The following is a 25137-nucleotide window of genomic DNA, read 5'->3' as shown; positions in this document are numbered from 1 at the left end:
GATATGAATCCTGTCTTTTCTTTCTTTTCCTTTTTTTTTGGCCTCTAGGGTTATTGCTGGGGCTCTTTTTTGCCTCTAGGGTTATTATTTGTTGCCCTTGTTGTTATTATTGTTATTGGATGGGGGGGGAGGGTAATACAAACATCTGCAGACCTGCTTCACTGCTTGTGAAGCAACACTCCTCCCTGCGGGTGGGGAGCCGGGGGCTTAAACTGGGATCTTTGTGCCAGTCCTTGTGCTTCGTGCCATATGCACTTAACCTGCTGCGCTATCATCCGACCCCCTAATCCTGTTTTTTCTAATAAAGACATTAGCAGAGTACATTTAAGTAACTTTGTGGTCTTGAACAAGACCTGTTTATCTATGACAGGAGTTAGAGTAATACTACCTAGTATGACCCCACTAATAATCAAATGAGAGAAATTCATGTAAGAATGTGTGTAACTACTTACATGTAAAGAACGTTTACTGACCTTGTGCTAAACCACCTTACACTGACTAAACTGATCCCTTTATCCGCCCTGTGAGGAAAGTAACATGACTGTTCCCATTTTATTGATGAAGAAGCCAAGAAAAGGAAAACCAAGAAAAGGCAGTTAAATTGACCAAACATCCCACAACTAACAGCTGAATTTAGTCTGGTTCTAGAAGCTATGCCCTTAACCAAACAACCAGCACTGCCTGTCACCTAACAGGTGGTCAAATGGTATCTATTCATTTTCTGAGGATGTATGAACAGTTACCTTACTCTGTTGACTGGCTACGGAAGAAGGGCAAACGCTAGAAGAAGAAGGAATTCAAGGACAGAAGGAAGATGGGTCCAAGCTTTCAAAGATGAAGGGTGGTGGGCAAAATTCAGCAGAGAAAAGAAGGCAATAGCACATATCTGTAACAGTCTAAAACTAGAAATATAGTAGTTTGCGTTCTCCCCATGTATGGCTTCTCATTTTCGAGAGAGAGAGAGGGAGGATGAACTATTATTTGAAAGAAAGAAAAACACCAGGGGGAAAGAATGAAATAACAGGATTAACACCTAAGAGAGGGATTCCATTTTTTTACAAAATGAGAAAGGAAGTGCTTCACTCTCCTTTACATTAACACTTCCTTTTGGCAGTGACAATGAGATTCAGACTTCTTGAAGCTGCTAACAAGCAATACTGAGTAAAGGCTTCTAAAAGACCGATACACAGGGAATCTGAGGGCAATTTAAACCCTATGCACAATATCAGGTTTAAGGGAGAAAAAAAACCTACTTAATCATAATTCCTAGATCCAATGACCTGATTTATCTGTGGCCCAAAGTAAACTATGTCAGCACCCCTCTTGCAGGGACATCAAGTTCAAACATGATCCTCTACTCCTCTGTATTAACAGTTCCCTAACATGTGATGCTCTGGTTTCTTGAAGGTCTTGATTTCTCCCCAGTATGGAATGTCAGTGGGCTGGGCTGACACCTAATTCAAATCAGGTTTTAATTAATGTTATCTTTAAAACAAAACACGTGTGTGTGTGTGTGTGGTAGACCTTCAAATTATAGTATGCAAAAATAGAAAAATTCAAGGCAAAATTCTCCCCCACTCCTTCTCAAAGATAGTCAATATTGAGATCTGGGGGTTGGGGCTAGTTGCATAAAAATCTGGGTTTGAGCTCTCTTTCCCCACCTGCAGAGGGGACACTTCACAAGTGGTGAAGTAAGTCTGCAGGCGTCTCTCTCTCCCTCTCTCCCAATCCCCTCTCAATTCCTCTCTATCCTATTAAATAGAAAAGAGAAAGTAAAAAAGAGATTTGGGATTTTTAGACAAAATTATAAAAATTTTTTAAAACTTAAAAAAAAATGTATCAGTACAAACTGCTAAACTCTGCTCCTTAAAAGTGTTTTAAGGGAGTTGGGTGGTAGTGCAGCAGGTTAAGTACACGTGGCATGAAGTGCAAGGACTGAAGTAAGGATCCTGGTTCGAGCCCCCGGTTCCCCAAATGCAGGGGAGTAGCTTCACAGGCGGTGAAGCAGCTCTGCAGGCGTCTATCTTTCTCTCCCCCCGCCTCCCATTTCTCTGTCCTATCTAATAATGACAACATCAATAACAATAGTAACTACAACAATAAAAAACAAGGACAACAAAAAGGGAAAATAAATAAATTAAAAAAATTTTAAAGTGTTTTTTAAAATATTTTTTTCCTTTTTGTTGCCCTTGTTTTTATTGTTGTAGTAGCTATTAGTGTTGTTATTGATATCTTCATTGTTGGCTAGGACAGAGAGAAATGGAGAGAGGAGGGGGAAGACAGAGATGGAGAGAAAGATAAGACACCTACAGACTTGCTTCACTGCCTGTGAAATGACTCCCCTGCAGGTTTGGAGGTGGGAGCTCGAACCAGGATCCTCACAATGGTCCTTGGGTTTCACGACACATACACTTAACCAGCTGCGCTACCATTTGACTCCCCAAAAAAGTGTTTTTAATAGAGGGTTGGGTGGTGGCACACCTGGTTGAGCACACATGTAAAAATGCGCAAAGACCTGGGTTTGAGCCCTTGGTTCCCATCTACAGGGGAAAGCTTTGCAAGAGAAGCAGTGCTGCAGGTGTCTCTCTCTCTGTCTCTGTCTCTCTCTCTCCCCCTCTCTATCACTCCCTTCTGTCTCAACTTCTGGCTGTCTCTAATGAATAAAGATAATACCAACTTTAAAGTGTTTTAATATACCTTAAATTATTCCTATAGCAGCAAATATTCATCTACTTTGCTGCTTGCTTGTTTTTCCAACTTCATAGTATTCCATGGATGGCTGTGTCACAATATACTGAGCCAGACCCAATTGATACCCAACACGGGAAACGACTAAAACAGGCATGCGTTCATTCCTAGTAGACAAACTGTTTTCCATATTGACTGATAATGCCAATTACCTTCCAAGAGGTGGCCTGCTCTCCCCTCCAACTGCCAACAATGGGTATTAAACTTTTCACTTTTGCAAACTGATATGAAAAAAATGAAATATTGTTTTGATATATTTTAATATCTTATTTATTTTTAATAAGAGATACACACAGAGACAGAGACCAGAGCACTGATCAGCTCTGGTTTATGGTAATGTTGGGGACTGAACCTGGGACATCAGAGTCTCAGGCATGAAAATTTTTGGCATAACCATTATGTTGTCTCCTCAGCCCATAGTTTTGGCATTGAATTAAATTATAAATGAGGCTGTAACCTTGGAGGAAGCAAGAGGCTATATAAGCACTGGACTTTCAAGCATGAGGTCCCAAGTTCCATCCCCAGCACAACAGGTGACAGAGTGATGCTCTGGTTCTCTTTCCTCTCTCACATTAAAAAAAGAAGAAAGAAAAACTAAAGACATTATAAAATGAGGTTGATAATCTTTTCTCATATTTAATAGCAATTTAATAAAGTTTCATATCCTTTGCCCATATTTGCCTTTTTTAGTCAAATTATCAGCTCTTCGAAAATTAAGAAAATTAGCCTTTTGCCACATGTATTGCAAGTATTAGATTTAATTGCAATCACTAAATGGCACATTGACTGGGAATCTAAATTATTTTTCCACATATATAGGAAATATTCATTCCATTTTAATCTTCTGCATACACAAAACCAAAGGGAATTCAAATATGAGTAAAACTCCCAGCCTTGTAGTTTGAGTCAGGCTTAATGCAAACTCCTTCCAACTAAGAGAGCTATGGGAGTGGAATTTGTTTTTGATAATGTAGAGATGTGATTTATTTGAGTTTTTCATTTAGAATAAGTTTGCAGCTGCTTCAGAAAACAATAATGAATCTGATTATTCTACACACTACATCAAAGTCATTTCTGACACATTTTAGGCAAAAAGCCAACTCACAATGCTATACTTTTAATTTTCAAAAGCAAGCAAAAATAAGTTGAGTACTTTTCTTCAAATCATTATTTTAATATTTGTCTTCTTCATAACCCTTCTCTGCTCACTTTAACCAACAGACATACTGATTTCCCACTCTTTTATTTCTTTCTTTTACTTTTACTTAAATGATAGCTTTTGTTTGTGAGGTAACCTTGGTTTATAAGTCTATAAATGCTTTCAAAGTAAAATTTCTTACCTTTTTCAAATGTGCTGACCCCTTGTCCCCCTGTAACACTGTGGATGCAACATTGCAACAGAAGTGGAGCTGGTTTTAGAGAGGAAGATGAGATGGGAAGGGCAAATGGGCACATTTGAGTAACACCCATCAAAATCACAAAGGACCAAGCAACTACACTTCTAGGAATTCACAACAGCACTCTCTTTTCTTTCTTTTCTTTTTTCTTTGTTGCCTCCAGGGTTATTGCTTGGGCTGGGTACCCGGAATCCACAGCTCCTGGAGGCCATTTTTTTCCCTTTTGTTGCCCTTGTTGTTTTATCATTGCTGTGGTTATTATTATCGTTGTTACTGATGTTGTTGTTGGGATAGGACAGAGAGAAATAGAGAGAGGAGGGGAAGACAGAGAGGGAGAGAAAGACAGGCAACCATTGCAGGTGGGGAGCCTGGGGCTTGAACCCGGAAACTTGTGCTTGGCACAATGTGCACTTAACTCGGTGCGCTACCACCTAACCCCCAGCACTCTCTTTCTAGATCAAAACTTATCTCTTTTCTAAAGCAAAATCACCAATAGGTGTAAGGGCTACAATCAGAAAGAAAAGAAGTTCCAAGTGGACCTTGATGGCTATACTCAGGAAAAGTTCCAAGTAGCCCTGCAATGTAAGTGTGTTAAATCTTCTGTATTCACTTATTTAAAAAAAAATTTAATTTTTATTCCCTTTTGTTGCCCTTGTTGTTTTATTGTTGTAGTTATTGATGTCGTTGTCGTTGGATAGGACAGAGAGAAATGGAGAGAGGAGGGAAAGACAGAGGGGGAGAGAAAGACAGACATCTGCAGACCTGATTCACTGCCTGTGAAATGACTCCCCTGCAGATGGGGAGCCGGGGGCTGGAACCGGGATCCTTACGCCGGTCCTTGCGCTTTGTGCCACCAGCGCTTTACCCACCGCGCTACAGCACAACTCCCTGTATTCACCTTTATTCCCCTTTTCTCTCCAGATCTTCAACCATGACTTACTTTGTATGATTTAAACAAACAGTTATTGGTTAAGCCAGTCTCAATTAATTAGTAACCACTGGGACTCAAGTAACTGGACCTTTTGGTGTTTGAAGATGAAAAAAATCTCAAAGAACAGATGGTATCCAAAAGACATAGGTTCAGCCCAAGTTCAGCAGAACTGAGACTGGTGTTCAAAAATCAGGAGCAGATTGTGAGGGGCATTCAGGACTGATCACACAGCAAGGAAGTCAAGTGTAAAGCAACAGGACAGGAACAAAATCATCAAAGGTCACGGCAAGACAGAGCCAGGAGGAATGGAAAGCATGCAGGTTTGGGAAGACATGTGCTGACTGGGCCACTGAGAGAGGAAGACCATTTAAATAGTAAGGCACTGTGGGCACAGGCCAACCTGGTGGATTCCTCCCATACCTGAACTAAGGAAAGGGGTTCTCTGTAAATAAACACAAGTGTATATTCTGAAAATAAAACTAACTTCTAATGCAAAGCCATTTGCTCGCAAAGCTTAGTAGGTAAAGTTGCCAGAAATCTTTGCAAGGATCCAAAAAAGTTCTAAGCTTTACCATCACACCCATACACTGGGACAATCAAATGCCGATCTAAAATACAACAAAGAAATGACAGCCTTAGACCAGGTTCCAAAGCTCAAGACATCGTACCTAAAAAAAGGTTTAGAACAAAATAAAATTCACCTAATAGAGAAAGGGAAGGCAGCTGGCTATAAGCTAATACAGAGACTAATCCTGAGAGAGGGAACAAATAGCACTTAATCTATACTCTGTTCCCCATTTTTATTTTGCACCCACCCCCACCCCGATTAAGTTTGTGCAAAAGAGACAGTGATGGCCCTTATACATGGTAAGTATTCAGGATCACACATAAGAAAATGCTGATGAGGGAGTCGGGCGGTAGCGCAGTGGGTTAAGCGCAGGTGGCACAAAGCGCAAGGACCGGCGTAAGGATCCGGGTTCCAGGCCCTGGCTCCCCACCTGGAGGGAGTCGCTTCACAGGCGGTGAAGCAGGTCTGCAGGTGTCTATCTTTCTCTCCTCCTCTCTGTCTTCACCTCCTCTCTCCATTTCTCTCTGTCCTATCCAATAACAACCACATCAATAACAACAACAATAATAACTACAACAACAATAAAAAAAAGACAACAAGGGCAACAAAAGGGAAAATAAATAAATAAAATTAAAAAAAAAAAAAGAAAGAAAATGCTGATGAATGGGAAATACAACTCCCTGAGATTTTTTGAAATGTATGTTTACCAAATATAAGGAAGTCTATTATTTTCCACTTAATTCTATAATATCTTAAAATAGCATTTTAAAAAGTTTATTATCATGAAAAACAAAGTGTGGATGAACGTATTTATAATAATGACATGTTATTTTCAAGCATGACATAAACCACAGAAGATGCAAAGGCAAATAAATACATCTGGAAATATAAATGAATACCCCCTACACACATACAACCTCCCCCACAAAAGAGACAGAAAACAGATCACATATTGAGAGAAAATAAGTGTACATTTCTTTTTTCTTATTTATTTATTCATTCCTTCTTGTTGCCCTTGTTGTGTTATTGTTGTAGTTATTGTTGATGTTACTGATGTCATTGTTGTTGGATAGGACAGAGAGAAATTGACAGAGGAGGGGAAGATGGGGAGAGAAAGATAGACACCTGCAGACCTGCCTCACCGCCCGTGAAGCGACTCCCCTGTAGGCGGGGAGCCGGGGGCTCGAACCAGGATCCTTATGCCAGTCCTTGCGCTTTGCGCCACATGCGCTTAACCCCTGCGCTACCACCCAACTCCCCAATATGTGCACATTTCACACAGGGCTACTTTCCAATTATTTAATTTTGTTATAAACCAAACAGACTGAGATAACACCAAAAAGAAACTCACCAAAAAGGGGGCAAAGAATATTATTATTTAATAATATTAATCATCATATTTACACACATCTTTAAAGTCAGGAGTTTAATCCTGAGGAATAATCTGACATCTATAAAATTGTACGAGGTAGGGCCAGGTGGTGGTGCACCTGGTTGAGCACTCGTATTACAATGCTCAAGGACCCGGGTTTGAGTCCCCATCCCCACCTGCAGGGGGAAAGCTTCATGAGTGGTGAAGCAGGGCTGCAGGTGCCTCTCTGTTGTCCCCTTCCCTCTTGATTTCTGGCTGTCTCTATCCAACAAATAAAGATAATAATAATAAAAAAAAATTGTACGAGGTGGTTCATTACTTGGCCCGTAATTACTGTCAAGACTTGTGCTACAAATACGTAGTACTGTTAATACAATTACTAACATACATATTATTTTAACAAAAGTATGTTAGGATATCTTTAACAAGGTTGTCCACTAAGCAAGTTTTAACTGCATAGAAAAGTCTTTAAAACAACAGTTGATAAGGGTCAGTCAGGAGACACATGCCTTCCCATGTGTGAGGCCCTGGATGAGATCCCCAATATCACACAGCAGCACTATGATACAGCCAAGGAAAGTCCACAGACGGTGAAGTCATACTCTGGTGTCTCTCACTCTCTAAGATTAGAGAATAGGCAGGGGAGGTATCACGTATGTATAAGGTCCTTGGTTAGTTCCCTGGCAGTACATAAGAATTAATAAGCAAGGGGCTGGGTGGTGGTGCACCTGGTTGAGTGTACATGTTAAGTGCTCAAGGACCCAGGTTCAAGCGCCCAGTCCCCACCTGCAAGGGGAAAGCTTTGTGAATGGTGAAGCAGGGCTGCAGGTGTCTCTCTCTGTCTCTCTCCCTTTCTATCATCCCCTTACCTCTCAATTTCTGGCTGTCTCTATCCAATAAATAAATAAAGATAAAATTTAAAAACAAAGAATTAATAAGCAAACCAAATGGCAATAGATACACCATGCAGCTATTAAAAAGAGCAGAGATCTGTTCACTTTGATATAAAAAGAACACTAACATTTTATTCAAAACAAAATATAGGATAGAATGTAGTTAAGTAAATGATTCCCTTCATTTACTTTACTTTATTTGTTTATTGGATAGAGACAGAAACTGAGATGGAAGGGGGAAATAAAAGAGGAGAGCTTGGTTCTCTACTTTTCTTTTCTTTTTTTTCTTTCTTTTCAACCCCCCAGCCCTCTTCTCTACTTTTCTTGACTAAACAAGGGGGGGCAGGAGTAGATAGCATAATGGTTTGCAAACAGACTTTCAAGCCTGAGGTTCTTTCAAGTTCCAGGTTCAGTTCCCCCGCACCACCATAAGCCAGAGCTGAGGAGTGCTCTGGTAAAAAAAAAAATTAAAAAATTAAATTAAAATAATAATAATAAAGACAAAAATGTTTTTTTTTGTCTTTAAAAAAACAAAAACAAAAAGCCCCCATAGCACCACCACCCCTGGCGGTGGAATAAGGGCCCAAGTTCAAACCCCCACTCCCCCAGCTACAGGGGCGATGCTTCAAAAGTGGTGAAGCAGGTCTGCAGGTGTTCATCTTTCTCCCTTTCTTCTGTCAATTTATTTCTGTTCTATAAGATAAAATAGAAAGAAGGGGGGGGAAGCCATCAGGAGTAGTGGATTTATAGTGCTGGCACAGCCTTAATAATAACCCTCATGGCATATTAAAAAAAAAAAAAAAAAACACCAAGGGCCAGGCAATGACATATCCAGTTGAGCACACACTACCAAGTACAAGGACCTGGGTTTAAAGCCCCAGATCCTGACCTGCAGGGGGAAGTTTTATGAGTGCTATTCTGTCTCTTTCTCTTCCCTTCCCAACCTCCTCCTTCCTTCTTAATTTCTCCCTGTCTCTATCCATCTCCACTCCCCAAAAAACTATTGTAGCTCTACTTATCCTGGAAGAAAAGTGAGTAACTTCTGGAAAAGACTAGAGCTCAGTACTTTGTTTTATACTTATTTTTTTTTTAACTAGACAGCTAAAGACATTTAGAATTTCATTTAAAGCATTAACCAAAGAATCTCATAATGGTTATGCAAACAGACTCTCATGCCTGAGACTCCAAAGTCCCAGGTTTAATCCCCTGCACCACCAAAAGCCAGAGTTGAGCGGTGCTCTGGTTAAAAAACAAACAAACAAACAAATGGCGCAAAGACCAGTATAAGGATCCCGGTTGGAGCCCCCGGCTCCCCACCTGCAGGAAGGTCACTTCACAAGCTGTGAAGCAGGTCTGCAGGTGTCTTTCTCTCCCCCTCCTCTCTCGATTTCTCTGTCCTATCCAACAACAGCAGTGATGACAACAACAAGGAAAACAAAATGGGAAAAATGGCGTTCAGGAGTACAGGATTCATAGTGAAGGGACCAAGCCGCAGCAATAATCCTGGAACCTCCCCATAAAAAAAAAAAAAAAAAAAACTAAAGAAATAGGTTGCAAAGAAAATTACTGCATAAAGCAAATTTTTATTGAAACGAAAACAAGAACTATGAAGATTAAGATTTTAAAAATAAAAAAAATCAAATAGAATAAAACTTGCATGATGGAAGTATTCTTCACTGTTTATTTTTTTCCTTTTGTTGCCCTTGTTGTTTTATTGTTGTAGTTATTCTTGTCATGTTGTTGTTGGATAGGACAGAGAAATGGACAGAGGAGGGGAAGACAGAGAAGACAAGAGAAAGAGACCTGCAGACCTGCTTCACCGCTTGTGAAGTGACTCCCCTCCTGCAGGTGGGGAACCGGGGGGCTCGAATTGGGATCCTTAAGCCAGTCCTTGAGCTTTGTCCCACATGAGCTTAACCCACTGCACTACCTCCTTACTCCCTATGATGGAAGTATTATTTGAACAGAACTTTGTTTCAAATGAAACATACTCTAGAGAGAATGGATGGCAGAATCAGAAAATGGAGCGAAATGTATGCTGTCTGGACCAGTGGCCAGGGACCAGGTAGGTATAAGGAGCGAATCAGGAAATGAGTGAGAATGCGGAGGGCGTTGAATACTGGATTAGAGAACTCAAACTGAATTCTGATGGCAGCCAATCCAAAGGACTTGGAGACCAAGGGATACTACCCATTCTGAGAAGCAGGGTAGTTCAGCCTCAGACATGGTGAGCTTAGATGGCCCACTGGGCAGTGGAAACTGAGGGGCTGCTGAGACAGTAGAGCCAGAGAAAGTGGCTTAACAGACTATAGTTACACTAATTGTGACAAGTGAGGTAAGATGAGGTTTTCAGAGAATTAAACAACAAAAAGGTGTTTGCTCCTATAAGAAGTGCTATATAATGTAGCATCTTGTGAAAGAGACCTCACACTTACTCCTCTCCTAAAAACAGCATTTCCCTTGACTGGTCTTTAAGTAAAATACTGCAGCAAACCTTCTGTCAAGTTAGGAAACTAAAGAATGGGAAGCAGAACTTGGACTAGTGGCATCTCACACTGCCGAGCCATTTTGAAGAGAACCTAAAGATAACATGGAACACTTAACTGTCATCTGGCCAAAAACCCACAAGGCCTTGAAATCCCCTCTAAATCACTCTGGAGTAAAGCCCTGGAACCATTTCCTCACAATGTCAACCAGAACAAGAATAAAACATGAACATGGACATGTGCCGATTTGAGCCTCCCTTCTCAGCAGTCAGCTCCAGGAGGGCAGTGACTACATGCTCACAGCACCACAGCTCTATCTAGCAGAGAAGTTCTTAGCTAGGTGGGCTGGTGCAATCCATAGCATAAAAGTGCCTCAAAACCCATGGGCTGGGAGTCAGGCGGTAGCACAGCTGGTTAAGCGCACGTGGTGCAAAGCACAAGGACTGGCATAAGAATCCTGGTTCGAGCCCCCGGCTCCCCACCTGCAGGGGAGTCCCTTCACAGGCAGTGAAGCAGGTCTGCAGGTGTCTGTCTTTCTCTCCCCCTCTCTGTCTTCCCCTTCTCTCTCCATTTCTCTCTGACCTATCTAACGACATCAGTAACAACAACAATAATAACAACAGTAAAAAAAAAAAGGGGGGGGCAACAAAAGGGAAAATAAATAAATAAATAAATATAAAAAAATAAAAAAAAATTTAAAAAGAAAGGAAAAAAAACTCGTGGGCTGTGATCTGGGAGGTGGCACAGTGATAAAGCTTTGAACTCTCAAGCATGAGATCCTAAACTTGATCCTCGGCAGCACATGTGCCAGAGTGATGTCTGATTCTTTCTTTCTCCTCCTATCTTCTTCATTAATAAATAAATAAAATCTTAAAAAAAAAAAAAACCCATAGGCTGCCTGCAGGCAAAATCTAGCAAGGTGGCTGCTAGCTCACAAAGGCTTTCATTTGCTCTATTTTATTTAAAAATACCTGGGAGTCGGGTGGTAGCACAGCGGGTTAAGCACACATGGTACAAAGCGCAAGGACCGGCATAAAGATCCGGTTCAAGTCCCCAGCTCCCCACCTGCAGGGGAGTTACTTCACAAGTGGTGAAGCAGGTCTGCAGGTGTCTTTCTCTCCCCGTTTTCCCTTCCTCTCTTTATTTCTCTCTGTCCTATCCAACAACAATGGCAACATCAATATAATAATGACAACAATAAAACAAGGGCAACAAAAGGGAATTAAAAAAAAACTCAGCAACACTCCCAAGAAAAAAAAGCAGGGTTACTTACATATTTGAAAACTGCATAAGGTATCAGGAGCCACCCAGAAACCTCAATCAAGATACTCATAAATCCAAAGTCAGAGGTTTTTTTTTCTTTTTTTCTTTATTCCCTTTTTGTTGCCCTTGTTGTTTCATTGTTGTTGTTGTTGCTGATGTCATTGCTGTTGGATAGGACAGAGAGGAATGGAGAGGAGGGGAAAACAGAGGGGGAGAGAAAGACAGACACCTGCAGACCTGCTTCACTGGCTGTGAAGTGACTCCCCTGCAGGTGGGGAGCCGGGGGCTCGAACTGGGATCCTTATGCTGGTTCTTGCACTTTGCGCCACCTGCACTTAACCTGCTGCACTACCGCCCAACTCCCCAAAGTCAGTTATATCTGCTGGCCTCAGTCACTTGCTATTACTGGAGATAGGACTCAAACTAGGATTTCTCTATCTAGAACTAAAGGCCTGAAGATCCCAAATTTTCATTTTCATATGAAGTCATTAAAAAAAAAAATCACAGATGGAAGAACTGGGAACTATAGGCATGGTAACAGCAAGCACAACTATATAAAAATAACATTTCTAGGTATTTCTGCCCGAGTCTAGATCAAAACTAAAACTGAGCTGTCAAGAATTACAATCTAATCCTTTAGAAAGCAGCAAGAGAATAACACCAGGGCTGCGGGAAACATTCTGGTGCTACTGAAACCCAAAGCAAGAAAAATAAATAAATAAATAAAATAGCATTCTGTGATGGATATTCATGAAGCACTCATCCTAATTTAAAAGAAAAACAAGTCTAGAGTTCTTACTGCATTAATTCATGTGAGCGTGAAAGAACATTTTTATCCAAACTGTTAACATTTCCTACCAAGGCGTTAACTTTCTCCAGGTCTGCTCAGATACACTCACTCTGAGAATGCAGGTTGGTCTGACAGTGGAGTTTGTCTTTCAGTCAGTGAAAAAAAAAAAAAACATCAGGAGCTTCTGTTGGGCTTTGCTAGCAGGAGAGGAATGGCCTCTTTAGCCTGACTGGCAAATGTTAAAGACCAAGCGACCAAGCTCCAAATGTGTACTCCATGTTAAATATACTCTTTTTTATCTGCTCACTGAATCTTCATGACAGAACCATGAAATGGACACTGCAACTAAGCCCATTCTACAGATGAGGAAACAAACTCACAGAGACTAAGAAACCTCTCAAGGCCATTCGGCTAATGTCTGACTGATTTGAAGCTAGATGTGTCAGTCTCCAGAGAAGAATTCTCATCTCCTATCTATTGTTAAAAATTTCGGAGGCTCTAACTGGCCGGGCTAGCTTCACGGGTGGGTAACAGAGACACGGAGACAACGGCTGGGCAGGGAAGCTGTATTTCTTTATTCAGGAACAACGATTCATAAACTAAGACAAACTAATCACCAAACAGAACTCTGCTGTCTCTTTGCGGCGGCACAAGCACTCTCTCTCTTACTCTGGAACTCAGGAACCCAGGAACTCTCCAACTCTGGCACTCTGGAACTCTCGTACTGGGGAACCCTCTGAAACTCTGGCACTCTCGAACTCAGGAACCCTCTCTCGGGGTTCCTTGGGGCGGGGCCCAGTGGGCCCGCGAAATTAACTGGACTGATCCAATTCTCTTGGCGGGGGAGGGCTAGAACAAACCAATGTAAAGCATACGACACCTATCATAGGGGTGGGGAACATCCTGCAAAATCATTTGGTTTGGCCCTGCCAAGGCAACCAGAGCTTTTTTCATAGCAACATTAAGTGCTAAGTTTTAAGTTGATAATTTGTATGGCTCTTCAATGACTTTAGAAATATTGCAATGGACCTTGGTAGACAAGAGGTATACTTCACTCCCGTATAAGAATAAGATTTTAGTACAGGCACTGAATTAAATGCAACTGAAATGCAGGGGTATTTTTTGTTTGTTTTTTACTGACATTGGATTCTTATTAATCAATTTTGAGTGAAAAGAGGATTGCCATTGGCGCCTCCATTATCACACCAACACAGTAATGATTTAAAAGGTTACAAACTGTTGTGCTTTGAGTAGTTTACAGTCTTCTGTGTATCACATCCACTCTTTTTTACTTCTGTCTGTAAAAGCAGGTAACTCAATATTTTAAATCCTAACATGAACACAAAGATCTGTTTCAGGTAAAAGAATGAAGATTTATTTATTATCAGCACTGCTCAGCTCTTGTTTATGGTGGTGCTGGAGACTGAACCTGGGACTTTAGAATCTTAGGCATGAAAGACTTTTGCATAACCAGGATGCTATCTCCTTACCCCTGAATAAGCTTTCTTAATACCAAAAAAAAAAAAAAAAAAAAAAGACCTAAAAAAATGTCAAGAAGTAGCATCTTACCTGCTTAGCACAGGTATTACAGGGGGCACTGGACCTAGAAAATACAATAAGTAGTACACTTCTTATGATAAAAGGATTAGAAAAGCTCACCTTAAATTTCATTCTTGAGGCTTTCCATGCCATCAATATCAATCAGAATATAACCGTTAGAAATTAAACTTCATTCAGTTGATGACCTTCACTAAGCTACATTCAGCAGTTGTAGCTACAAAACATTAAATGGACACAAGTAAGAAGTTTGAAAAACATTTAGTATAATTTAAATTAAAGCAGCATAAAAACGGGAATAAAACATAATGGTGGCATTCTAGATACTGACGCTTTTGACAAGTGCTTCAAATGGAAGGCTGAGAAGTAGAATTCAGAAATTTGCAGAAATCCACAACTCAGTGGACACACTGAGGTATAACCACCTACCTTTCTTCACCTTGATAAATTTGCACCTAATTATGCTGATGATGACAAGAGGGGACTAAACTAGTTATGAGGTTCAGCAAATTTGCTACCTCCTTTGTAATTAGGCTTCCCCCCCCCCTTTGCACTGTTCAGCTGGAACATATAAGAACTGTGCCGTAGCCCATATTCAGCGGGGAAGCAATTACAGAAGCCAGACCTTCCACCTTCTGCATCCCATAGTGACCCTGGGTCCATACTCCCAGAGGGATAAAGAATAGGAAAGCTGTCAGGGGAGGGGATGGGATACAGAGGTCTGGTGGTGGGGATTGTGTAGAGCTATACCCCTCTTATCCTATGGTTTTGTCAGTGTTTCCTTTTTATAAATAAAAACAACTGTGCCCTAGACTACTGTGTTATCTTTCTGATCCCTTTGTATTATACTTTAAAAAAGTCACAGCACCCAGAGAAATATATTTATTTTCATACTACAGATGAGGAAAAGACTCAGAGATACTATATACAACTGCTCAAGTTCACACAACTAGCATGTAACCCTGCTGGTACTCAAACCCAGGCCTGATTTCAACATTGGTGTTTCCCTTTCCTTTCCCCCACAGCCTCCAACTAAAGAGTTACATAAATTTTTTTTCTTTTTTCATAATCAAGAGCAGACATTTTGTACTTGGGAAGGTAAGTGAGCAGACAAAATGCTCATTTTGCAAATCTGATGTCCTAGGTTCGATTCCAGGCACTGCACTTATGGCCAAGAACATGCTTTGGTCTCTGTGTTAATAAATCATAAAGGAAAACTTCACAAAAGAGCAAACATTTTAATATTGCAAGATTTGCTTTATGTTATCTACTCTCAAAATGCAAAAACTGAAAAACCCATTTTGAATGACAACAGATGTTAGAGACAGCTGGTAACTCCCTTTTAAAAGAAGGAAAGGTGCTCAAGAAATTTGTTTGCCAACAAAAATAGTGCTAATCCTGTATCTAATACTTAGTGAGTTCTACAAAGACACGGGGGGGGGGGGGGGGGTAGGGCACAAAGGAACACCCTCTGGAGGAAGTATATCTCGAGCAGGGGCTTGAAGGAAGTGAAATGGAGAATTTACACAGAGAAGTAAAAAGGCCAGTATTTCAAAAGGAGGAACAAGAGAAACAAAACCTTAGAGGCAGTCATAAACTTGTTTCTTCTGGGGACAGACTGGGAGAAAATGCAAAGTGAGGAGGGAACAGACCAAGCAGAGCTCTGAAGACAGTGTGGACAGTGAGTGGACACACTGTGACAGGCAAGAGGACAGTGGTCAGCTTATTTGAGTGATAGTCAAGCTGCGGTTTCTTAAGTATCTCCTGGCCCCCAGCCCCTTCCCCTCCTGCAAATTATCATGAACCACCCAGGTCTCCTGTTGCTCACCACTACCTTTAGAATAGTTTCAACTTTTGCCTAGTCTTCAAGAGTTTCAGGAACTAGCCCCAATCAATCTTTCCTCCTATATCCTCCCTTCCTATATGAACCTTTCCCTACAAGGAGACTGAGCGAGTCACTGATTCCATAGGCTCACGGCATCTGATTCCTCTATTCCTACCAAACAGTCAGCTGAGACCCCACTCCCTCATCAAGCCTTCCCTGAAGACTTGCCCACAGTGACCTCCGTCTCTCATTCCTCTTTTATAGTCAACGAACTTGCCTCATTAACTAATCAACCGCCTTTTCACAGGATAAAGTCTTAGCGCCTAGGGTAAAGGTGCAAGGGAGGCTGTAGCTGTGCCTTCTATGACTTTTCCCCCAACCACATGGAACAGCATCTTGGTGCTTAACAAGCAAGAAAGCACTCAACTCTTTTTTTGACTTCCTATATTAAGTTTGGCATTAGCATAAAGGAAGGAGGGGGGTGGGGAGACTTCTGAAGTTAGAAACCAGCTAAGAAACTGTTGCAATAATCCAGATGTGAAGCAAGGAGGTCTGGACTAGGAAACAAAGAGAAAAAGGGCAAATATAAACAAACAAAAAAATTCCATGCAAAACCCCAGCGGGATGTGATTGCTGACTACAACTAGGAACAGAAAGCATGGGGGGAATTATGACTAAGGTAAGGTTTAGAAACGCTTCTTGAAGTGATTTAAAAGTCTGTCTGAAGGCAAATGTATTTATTAGCTGGCTTAAAAAAAAAAAGTCCACCTTTGCAAAAGTCTTGTGAAACTGTGCAGTGCCTTGAACCCGGGACAACCCTTTCCGTTTCCAGAAGACACAGAATGGTGGAGCTGGAAAGGCTTTTCGAGAGCTCATCTAAAACCTTCACTGGTCAGATGAGGAACTGAAGCCAGCCCAGGGTGGAAGAGGCTTGCAGAAACCCGTCCAGACTGCGACTTGCAGAACTAATGCCGCCCTCGAGCACAGACACTTTGCCTCGAAAGGCGCCGCTCACAGCCTCCCCAGCCCAGCCCTTCGACATGGCAGAACCAACGACCTGAGGGCGAGAGTGGCCATGGAGACGTCCAGGACCAAGCTCGGCGCGCCGCCGCCTGTTTACCTGGAGAAAGGCGGCGGCGAGGGGCAGGGGCTCCGCTGCAGCGCCAGCCCGGCCACCCGGAGGGGGCGGCTGAGCCCGGGTGTCCAGGCGACTCACCTATCCGGCCCCCGCTACCAGGGGGAGCGCCCCGAGGGTCAAGGAGTCCGGAAGCGCCAGATCCCGGGAAGCCCGGGGCAAGTGGCCGAGCGCGCCCCGGGGCCAGCACGATCGACCCCTCGGGGCGCGCGCTGGCCGCAGCAGGTGTCGGCCTCCTGACCCCGCCCGGCCTCGGCCGCCGCCCGCCCGCCCGCCCGCCCGCCCGCCGCCCACCCGTCCCGGCCTGCCGGGCTGACCAGGAGCGGAGGCTCCAGCCCCGCCGCGCCCACAGGGAGCCGGACAGCCGCCGGGGTCAGCCTCTGGCGACACCGGCTCTGCCTGCGCCTCTCCCACCGTCCGTCCTCCCGGACCGGTGCGCCTCACCTGCCCGAGCGCCGCGCTCACATCGCCCGCCCGTGGCGCCCCCTCCGCCGCCGCCGCCGCCGCCGGCGCCAGGCCCGTCCCCGCCGCTCCGGCTACCGCCCCGGCCCGCGCCCCCCGCCCCCGGAAGCGCTTCTCGGTCCCGCCCCCCTTGGGGCCAGCGCTTCCGGCGGGCGCGGACGGGAGTGGGGGCTCTGCGGTTCTGCAGCTCTGCTGCCCGATCCGTGTGCCTTCCCTGGCGGCGAGCCGGTTCTCGCAATGGGTCTGCTGGCGAGCCGCAGCCTCTGAGCCGACTGGGGCACGCTTCGGCGACTGCTCTGCACTCCACAACCTACCGCCCTCGCTCTCCTTGGTGCCCCCTGCTGGCGGGAGGAGAGCTTCCCCTCGAGACGCACACGGGTGCCTCCGGAGCAGGCGGGTTATAGGGAAGCCTGGGCCCCGCTGTCCCGGGAGGCCCGCGCCCACCTGTCCCGGCCCTTCCTTTCCGAGACTCTCACCCACAGTCCTGTGGGCGCTTGGTGAATGGAATAGCAGAGGGCAGCCGAGGCTGTGTGGTTCTGAGCACTGCAGAGCCACATCAGATCACTTAATGCAGGACCTCGGGCAGATGTCCTCGCCCTCAAGACAGATAAGAAGTCTGAACTTGGGGCGGGGGGGCGAGTGGTGGCACAGCTGGTTGGGCGCACATGTTGCAATGCCCAAGGCCCTGGGGTCGAGCCCCAGATCCCCACCTACGAGGGGAAAGCTTTGCGAGTGGTGAAGCCGAGTTGCAGGTGTCTCTCTGTCTCTCTCCCTTTTCTATCACCTCCTTCTCTCTGATCGTTGGCTGTCTCTATCCAATAAATAAAGATAAAAGTTTTGCAGAAAAAAATTTACGAACTTGGGTTCGTAATGCCCCAGTCTCAAAGCTGGCCTCAAGTGCATGTCCAGGTCCTTGAAGGCATCCTCTCTTAATGCTTGGATAAGGCTGGGAGTGGGAGCCTTGCCCAGCATTTTCTTCTCTACATCAGAAGAATTTTTAAAGAACTTATCTGCATTTTGGTGGATTTCTCCGTATTTGTGGTAGAGATTTACTGTTAACTTTTTGGACTTTGTAATACATTCTCTTCAAGATATAAAGCTGGGACTTCCTGATGCTACCCAGTCGTTGGCAACCAGGAACTGTCTCTAGGATCCATCATTTTTGAGTAACAGCTACCCTTTGTTAAACACTGCACTTTGTACACTTTTTATAGGACCTCCCTTATACACAACCCCAGGAAGTAGTCATTTACTATTAACCCCACTTTCTTGAGGAGGAAACTAAGACTCAGAGACATTAAGTAATATATCTATAGTTATGTTGAGGGAGCGCTTAGGGAGAGGAGCTCCTGAGTTGCATAGAGATCTGCATATGAAAAGTGGACTCTTAATTGGTGGAGGGCTAAGTTGGCACTATAGAGAGAGGAAGGAGCCATTGAAAAGCGAGTGCCCGGGTGACGTCAAAAGGGGTATCACGGGGAACCCGATGGGTGGAAAGGGTCTTTTTTGGTTCACTGCTCCCCTTGCACAGTTGAGGATCCTTATGCCCTTGGGATACGCTGTTTCCCAAGTCTCTTCTCTCTTTCTTAAGAATCTACATTTTGCACGGCTAAGTAAAAGATAGAGTCGCACCTTTAAGCTCCTGTTCTGTGAAAATTCTTTTTCATCATATACATCGAGGAACCCGTGGTGGGACCTTCTCGAGTGACCACGTGGGCTCTCCCAAAACAGTTACACGGCCAAATGGCAGGCTTGGCCATAAGACTGGAACTATTATGGCAACACAGTATTCTGAACACAGAATTTTAGGTAACTCCAGGCACCTGGGTAGACAGTATCCTCTCTATTTGTTATTTATTTATTTTTTCTGTTATTGGATAGAGACAGAAATTGAGAGAGAAGGGGGAGATAGAGAGGAAGAGAGACACCTGCAGACCTGCTTCACTGCCTGTGAAGCGACTCCCCTGCAGGTGGGGAGCTGGTGGCTTGAACCGGGATCCTAACCGGTCCTTGCCCTTTGTGCCACGTGCACTTAACCCACTGCACTACTGCCCAACTCCCTATTTGTTATTTCTTAAGATGTTTCCTTGAGATCTGTCCCCACGAATGAAATGAGTGAAGGGCACAGGAAAGCATCAGGTCAGGTTTCCTTGGTTCCACTGACTGATTCACAGTTTCTGTTTCCCTGTAGACCAGCCATGGACCTTGTCATCTTACAGATTTCACTAAATTTGTTGCTAAGAGCTATAATACAGTATTTGCATGTCATTAAGGACTATAAAGACTAGAATGTGGGTTAGGGAGACAGTGTAATGGTTATGCAAAAGACTTTTATGCCTGAGGTTCTGAGGTCCCAGGTTCAATTCCTAGCACCACCATAACAGAGCTGAGCGGTGCTCTGATCTTTCTCTCTGTATCTTTTTCTCTCATTAAAATAAAGTAAATAAATATTTAAAAAAAGATTAAAATGTTCTTTAGTGTTTATGCTATGTGTCTCAAAATTATTGGCCATATGGACACTGGGCATTTCCCCATGGACTTAAACCTAAATGGGACATTTCAGTCTTCTAGTATTCTAGTTCTTTGCTTTTGTTGTTGCCTGTTAGTCAGTTGTGCCAGTTGTGCTAATTTATTAGGATTAGAGAGTTGCCACTTCTCTCTAGACCATTAATGGATCTTTCTCTCCACCATCACTGGTCACGTCCATCAGAAATGTAATCAAAAGCCCTCTTACAGGACTTCCCAGAACTGTGACCTCACCATAAAGCAACAATGGTAGGGACTGCCCCACCACTGGTTCTGCCCTGAGGGCAGCCTGCAATTTTCCCAGCTGTGACCATGAACTCTGAGCTCAGACTAACCGGGACTCAGAGGTTACACAGGCTTCTGTGTTATATATACACACACACACATATATATGTATATATGCCCTGGGTCAGGTGGATGGGTGTAAACAGTTAATTTTATTAATAGATTTTTTTTTCAAGAATGGGAGAATATTTTCATCCAATTCCATGTTAGCTATCAAACTCAAGCAAAAACTATGACAGTCATGGGCCCCTAGGATGTCTAAAATGGACTTCCTACCTTCCTTCTACCCTAAGATCACTTTTCTCATCTGCTCTGTTCCTGCTTTTTGGTTTCTGTTCATTAACCATTTTGTCCCACTTTATATCTTGCTGCCTTCCAGCCACCACGTTTCAGATGCAGTCATGGTTCTATCCTGACTTCTCTGGGCAGACAACCTCACTGATGTGTCCTGGAACCTCAACTCTCCAGAGCTCTACCCCACTAAGGAAAGATAGAAACAGGCTGGGGATATGGATCGACTCGCCAACGTCTGTATTCAGCGGAGAAGCAATTACAGCAGCCACTTTCTGTGGAGCCAGAACTCCCACTTTCTGCGTCCAAAAATAATTTTGATCCATACTCTCAGTGGGGGAGAAGTGTTGGGAGAAGATCAACAGAGGGCTCTGAACTCCAACTCCATCAGGACCCGGAGAGAGAGAAGAGGAAATAGAGAGGGACATTTGGATGTAGTATGTCTGACTTGGAAAGAAAAAAGATGGGACCTTAAAAAATGGGCAATTATATAAAAATCCAGACAAATAGTTGTAGAAATAATTGTTAACCCATATCTGCAGCCTTGGGGAAACTGCTATAGCTTACAATGGGGGATTGGGGATTCAGAAATCTGGTAGCGGGAATGGTGTGGAGTTATATTCCTGTTGTCTTGTATTCTGTAAATCAATATTAAATCATTAATTTAAAAAATGTAAACAGAAAAAAAGAATTACCACTTCGCTATAGTCAGTATGTATAAATTTTTCTTTTTTGTGACATTTTTAAGTTACTTAACTTTTTAAAAAATATTTATTCCCTTTTGTTGCCCTTGTTTGTTTTATTATTGTACTTATTATTGATGATGTTGTTGTTGTTGGATAGAACAGAGAGAATCTGAGTCTATGCCCAAAGTTTGGCGTCGTGCGAAGATTATAGCGGTTTTGAAACCAAAGAAAGACCCAACACTGGCCGCCAGCTATAGACCAATTTCTCTCCTCTCCGTGTGTTACAAACTCCTTGAGAGGCTGCTTCTGTCACGTATTTCTCATCTTACAGAGAAATTCCTATCACCCGCCCAAGCTGGTTTCCAACCAGGAAGATCTACCTGCGAACAAGCCCTGGCCCTCTCAACTTATATTGAAAATGGATTCCAGAAGAATTTAAAGACGGGTGCTGTCTTTGTTGATCTCACAGCAGCCTATGACACTGTCTGGCACCGTGGTCTCCTAGTCAAGATCTCAAGATGCCTGCCTCCATGGGTGGCCAACACTATATCGTTTCTTCTCCAAAACAGAAGATTCCGGGTGCATCTGGGTGACAAGTCTAGCAGATGGAGACTTGTCTCAAGTGGCCTCCCCCAGGGCTCTGTTCTGGCTCCTACACTATTTAATATTTACATCAATGACCTCCCAGAGACTTCTTCAAGGAAGTTCATCTACACCGATGACATCTGCTGTGCAACTCAGGCATCCAAGTTCGACATCCTCGAGGAAACACTCACGAAAGACATGTCTCTGATATCTGATTACTGTAAAAAATGGCGATGAATCCCTAGCACTGCAAAAACGCTATCATCTGTTTTCCATCTACACCATGCCTCGGCCTCGCATGAGCTTAATGTGCAGCTTGGCGATACGAGAATCCGGCATGAAGCCCAGCCAGTCTATCTTGGCGTTACTCTCGATCGCACTCTGTCATTTCACAAATATCTCATAAAATCTGCAGCAAAGGTGGGCGCGAGGAATAACATCATTGCAAGACTGGCCAGCTCCTCATGGGGCACGAGCGCTTCCACACTACGATCATCATCTCTGGCATTATGCTATTCCACTACAGAATACTGTGCCCCAGTATGGTTCCGTAGCCCCCATGTCCACTTGGTCGATTCCAAATTATATTCCTCCATGAGGATAATTTCTGGAACCATCCGTTCCACCCCGGTTCCATGGCTGCCAGTTCTTAGCAACATCGCCCCACCAGATATTCGTCGGGATGCGGCATCATCTAAGCTCATTTCCCACGTCTACACTCGACCGGACCTGCCAATATACGCGGATATCTTCGCCCACCCTGTCCAATGCTTGACGTCTCGTCACCCAGTCTGGTCCCCTACGCCTACACTGAACTTCTCTGTTCCAGACTCTTGGAAACAGAGTTGGCAGTCAGCTGAGGTAAAGAACAAACACCTCATCACAGACCCCTGCAAGCGTCAACCCGGCTTTGACCTAGCACGTTATGATTGGGTCCTCCTCAATCGCTATCGAACAGGCCATGGCCGGTGCGCCGCTATGTTCCATCGCTGGGGAGCCAGAGACGACCCGAACTGCCCCTGTGGCTCCAGACAGACTATGACCCACATAGTCAACGACTGCCACCTCTCCAGATTCAAAGGAGGTCTCGAAACTTTACATCAGGCTCAACCTGACGCTGTTGACTGGCTATGGAAGAAGGGCAAACGCTAGAAGAAGAAGAAGAAGAACAGAGAGAAATGGAGAGGGGTGGGGGAAGACAGAGGGGGTAGAGAAAGATAGACACCTGCAGACCTGCTTCACCGCTTGTGAAGCGACTCCCCTGCAGGTGGGGAGCCGGGGGCTCAAACTGGGATCCTTAGTGCTTTGTGCCACCTGCAATTACTTAACTTTTTTTTTAAAAAAATTATTTTTTCCCATTTTTTGTAGCCCCTATTGTTGTCATTATTGTTATTGTTACCATTGCTGTTGTTGGATAGGACAGAGAAAAATCAAGAGAGGAGGAGAGACAGAGAGGGGGAGAGAAAGACAGACAGCTGCAGACCTGCTTCATTGCATGTGAAGTGACTCCCTTCCTGCAGGTGGGGAGCCGGGGGCTCGAACAGGTATTCTTTTTTATTTTATTTATTTATTTTTACAATTTTTAAAATCTCTTTTCCTTTGTTGTTTATTGTTGTTAGTATTATTGTTGTTGGACAGAACAGAGAGAAATGCAGAGAGGAGGGGAAGACGGGGAGAGAAAGACAGACACCTACAGACCTGCTTCACCATTTGTGAAGCAACCCCCTAACAGGTGGGGAGCCAGGGGCTCGAACTGGCATCCTTATGCCGGTCCTTGCGCTTCACACCAGGTGCGCTTAACCTGCTGAGCTACCGCCAGGCACCCCGAACAGGTATTCTTAAGCCGGTCCTTGCACTTCATGCCATGTGCACTTAACCTGTTGCGCTACCACCCGGCCTCCTAAATTACTTAACTTTTAGTCTATTTGAAATAAAAAAAGTATCTAGAGGGTGATGTATGGTTCTCATTTTTCTCTGTAGTTACCCAGTTTCCCCAGAAGTACTTATGAAATTATTAAATTCACATTTCATCAGACTCTGGGGTTAACCTTCAGTCAAAGAAGGATTTTGTCATCACAGGCTTCAGCATCTATGACAGTGACAGCTGGTGTTTGACCTTCTCTGTGTTCTGTTTTCCGTTCAGGCACACAGCTAAAATTCACCCATAATTCACCTGAGCCATGTGCTTTTTTGTTTGTTTGTCTGTTTTTGCTTTTTAAAGATTTACTTATTAATGAGGAAGGTAGGAGGAGAGAGAGAAAGAACCAGACATCACTCTGGTGCATGAGCTGCCGGGAACTGGACTCCTGCTTGAGTCCAGTGCTTGACTCACTGCGCCACCTTCTGGACCACAGAGCCATGTGTTAAATGAGATAGTGTGTAAAGTGCTTGGCACAGGTGAGTCCTTTGTAAAAGTTCATTCCTACTCCGTTCTTTCTTCTTTCCTTTCTAGGACAGATGTGGCATAAATCACCCTCTTCTCATCTACTCTGTATTCCTGAACATCTGAAGAGTCAAGATAGCCAAGTTGTAGCCAGAATCAAAGACACCAGCCTCTCCTTCCATCTTCCCCCAAGAGACCATTTCTGCCAGAAGTCAGACTAGATACATGACTCTGGACCACTTTGAAATCCCCAGATGTTTACCAAACCTCTTGTCTATTTTGGCACTTGTTAGAAGTATTACGGGACAAATATACATGATGAGTCTCCCTTAAAAAATAAAAATGGCAAGGGGGCCCAGTGGTAGTGCATGGGGTTAAGCGCATATAGTAAGAAGTGCAAAGACCCAGTCAATGATCCTGGTTCATGCCCCCAGCTCCCCACCTGCAGTGGGGTGGCTTCACAAGCGGTGAAGCAGGTCTGCAAATGTCTGTCTATTTCTCCCTCTCTCTGTCTTCCCCTCCTCTCTCAATTTCTTTCTGTCCTATCCAACAACAATAATAGCAAAAAAAAAAAAAAAAAAAAAAAAAAGATGGCCACCAGAAGCAGTGGAGGAAAAAAAAAAGCAAGTGTGCTTCTCTGATGTGTACAACCCAGGTTTGAACCCGATCCTCATCTCACTGAATCCTCATCTCACTGAATCCTCATCAACCCAGGTTTGAACCCGATCCTCATCTCACTGAATCCTCATCTCACTGAATCCTCATCAACCCAGGTTTGAACCTGATCCTCATCTCACAGTCTCAACGACTGCCACCTCTCCAGATTCAAAGGAGGTCTCGAAACTTTACATCAGGCTCAACCTGACGCTGTTGACTGGCTACGGAAGAAGGGCAAATGCTAGAAGAAGAAATCTCACTGAAGAAAGATTTAGTGCTGTGGTTTTTCACTTTCTA

General features: G+C 43.8%; 1 protein-coding gene across 3 annotated transcripts in view; it reads right to left on the bottom strand.

Moving 5' to 3' along the window:
* ZBTB34 (zinc finger and BTB domain containing 34) overlaps nucleotides 1-17538 on the bottom strand; it is a 29105-nt gene extending 11567 nt beyond the window's left edge. The window contains exons 1-2 of one of the 3 annotated variants that reach the window (XM_060200205.1): nucleotides 17410-17535; nucleotides 14108-14222 (exon numbers count right to left, since the gene is read on the bottom strand). The gene's annotated coding sequence lies outside the window, so the exon portion shown is untranslated. Of the gene's footprint in view, nucleotides 1-14017; nucleotides 14052-14107; nucleotides 14223-17409 lie in introns of all 3 variants that reach the window. The other 2 variants (XM_060200206.1, XM_060200207.1) reach the window with 2 other exon arrangements.
* Between the last annotated feature and the right edge of the window lie 7599 nt (nucleotides 17539-25137).

The sequence above is a fragment of the Erinaceus europaeus genome, chromosome 10 (assembly GCF_950295315.1).
Source record: "Erinaceus europaeus chromosome 10, mEriEur2.1, whole genome shotgun sequence".
NCBI lineage: Eukaryota > Metazoa > Chordata > Mammalia > Eulipotyphla > Erinaceidae > Erinaceus > Erinaceus europaeus.
This window is presented reverse-complemented; position numbering and strand designations above follow the sequence as displayed.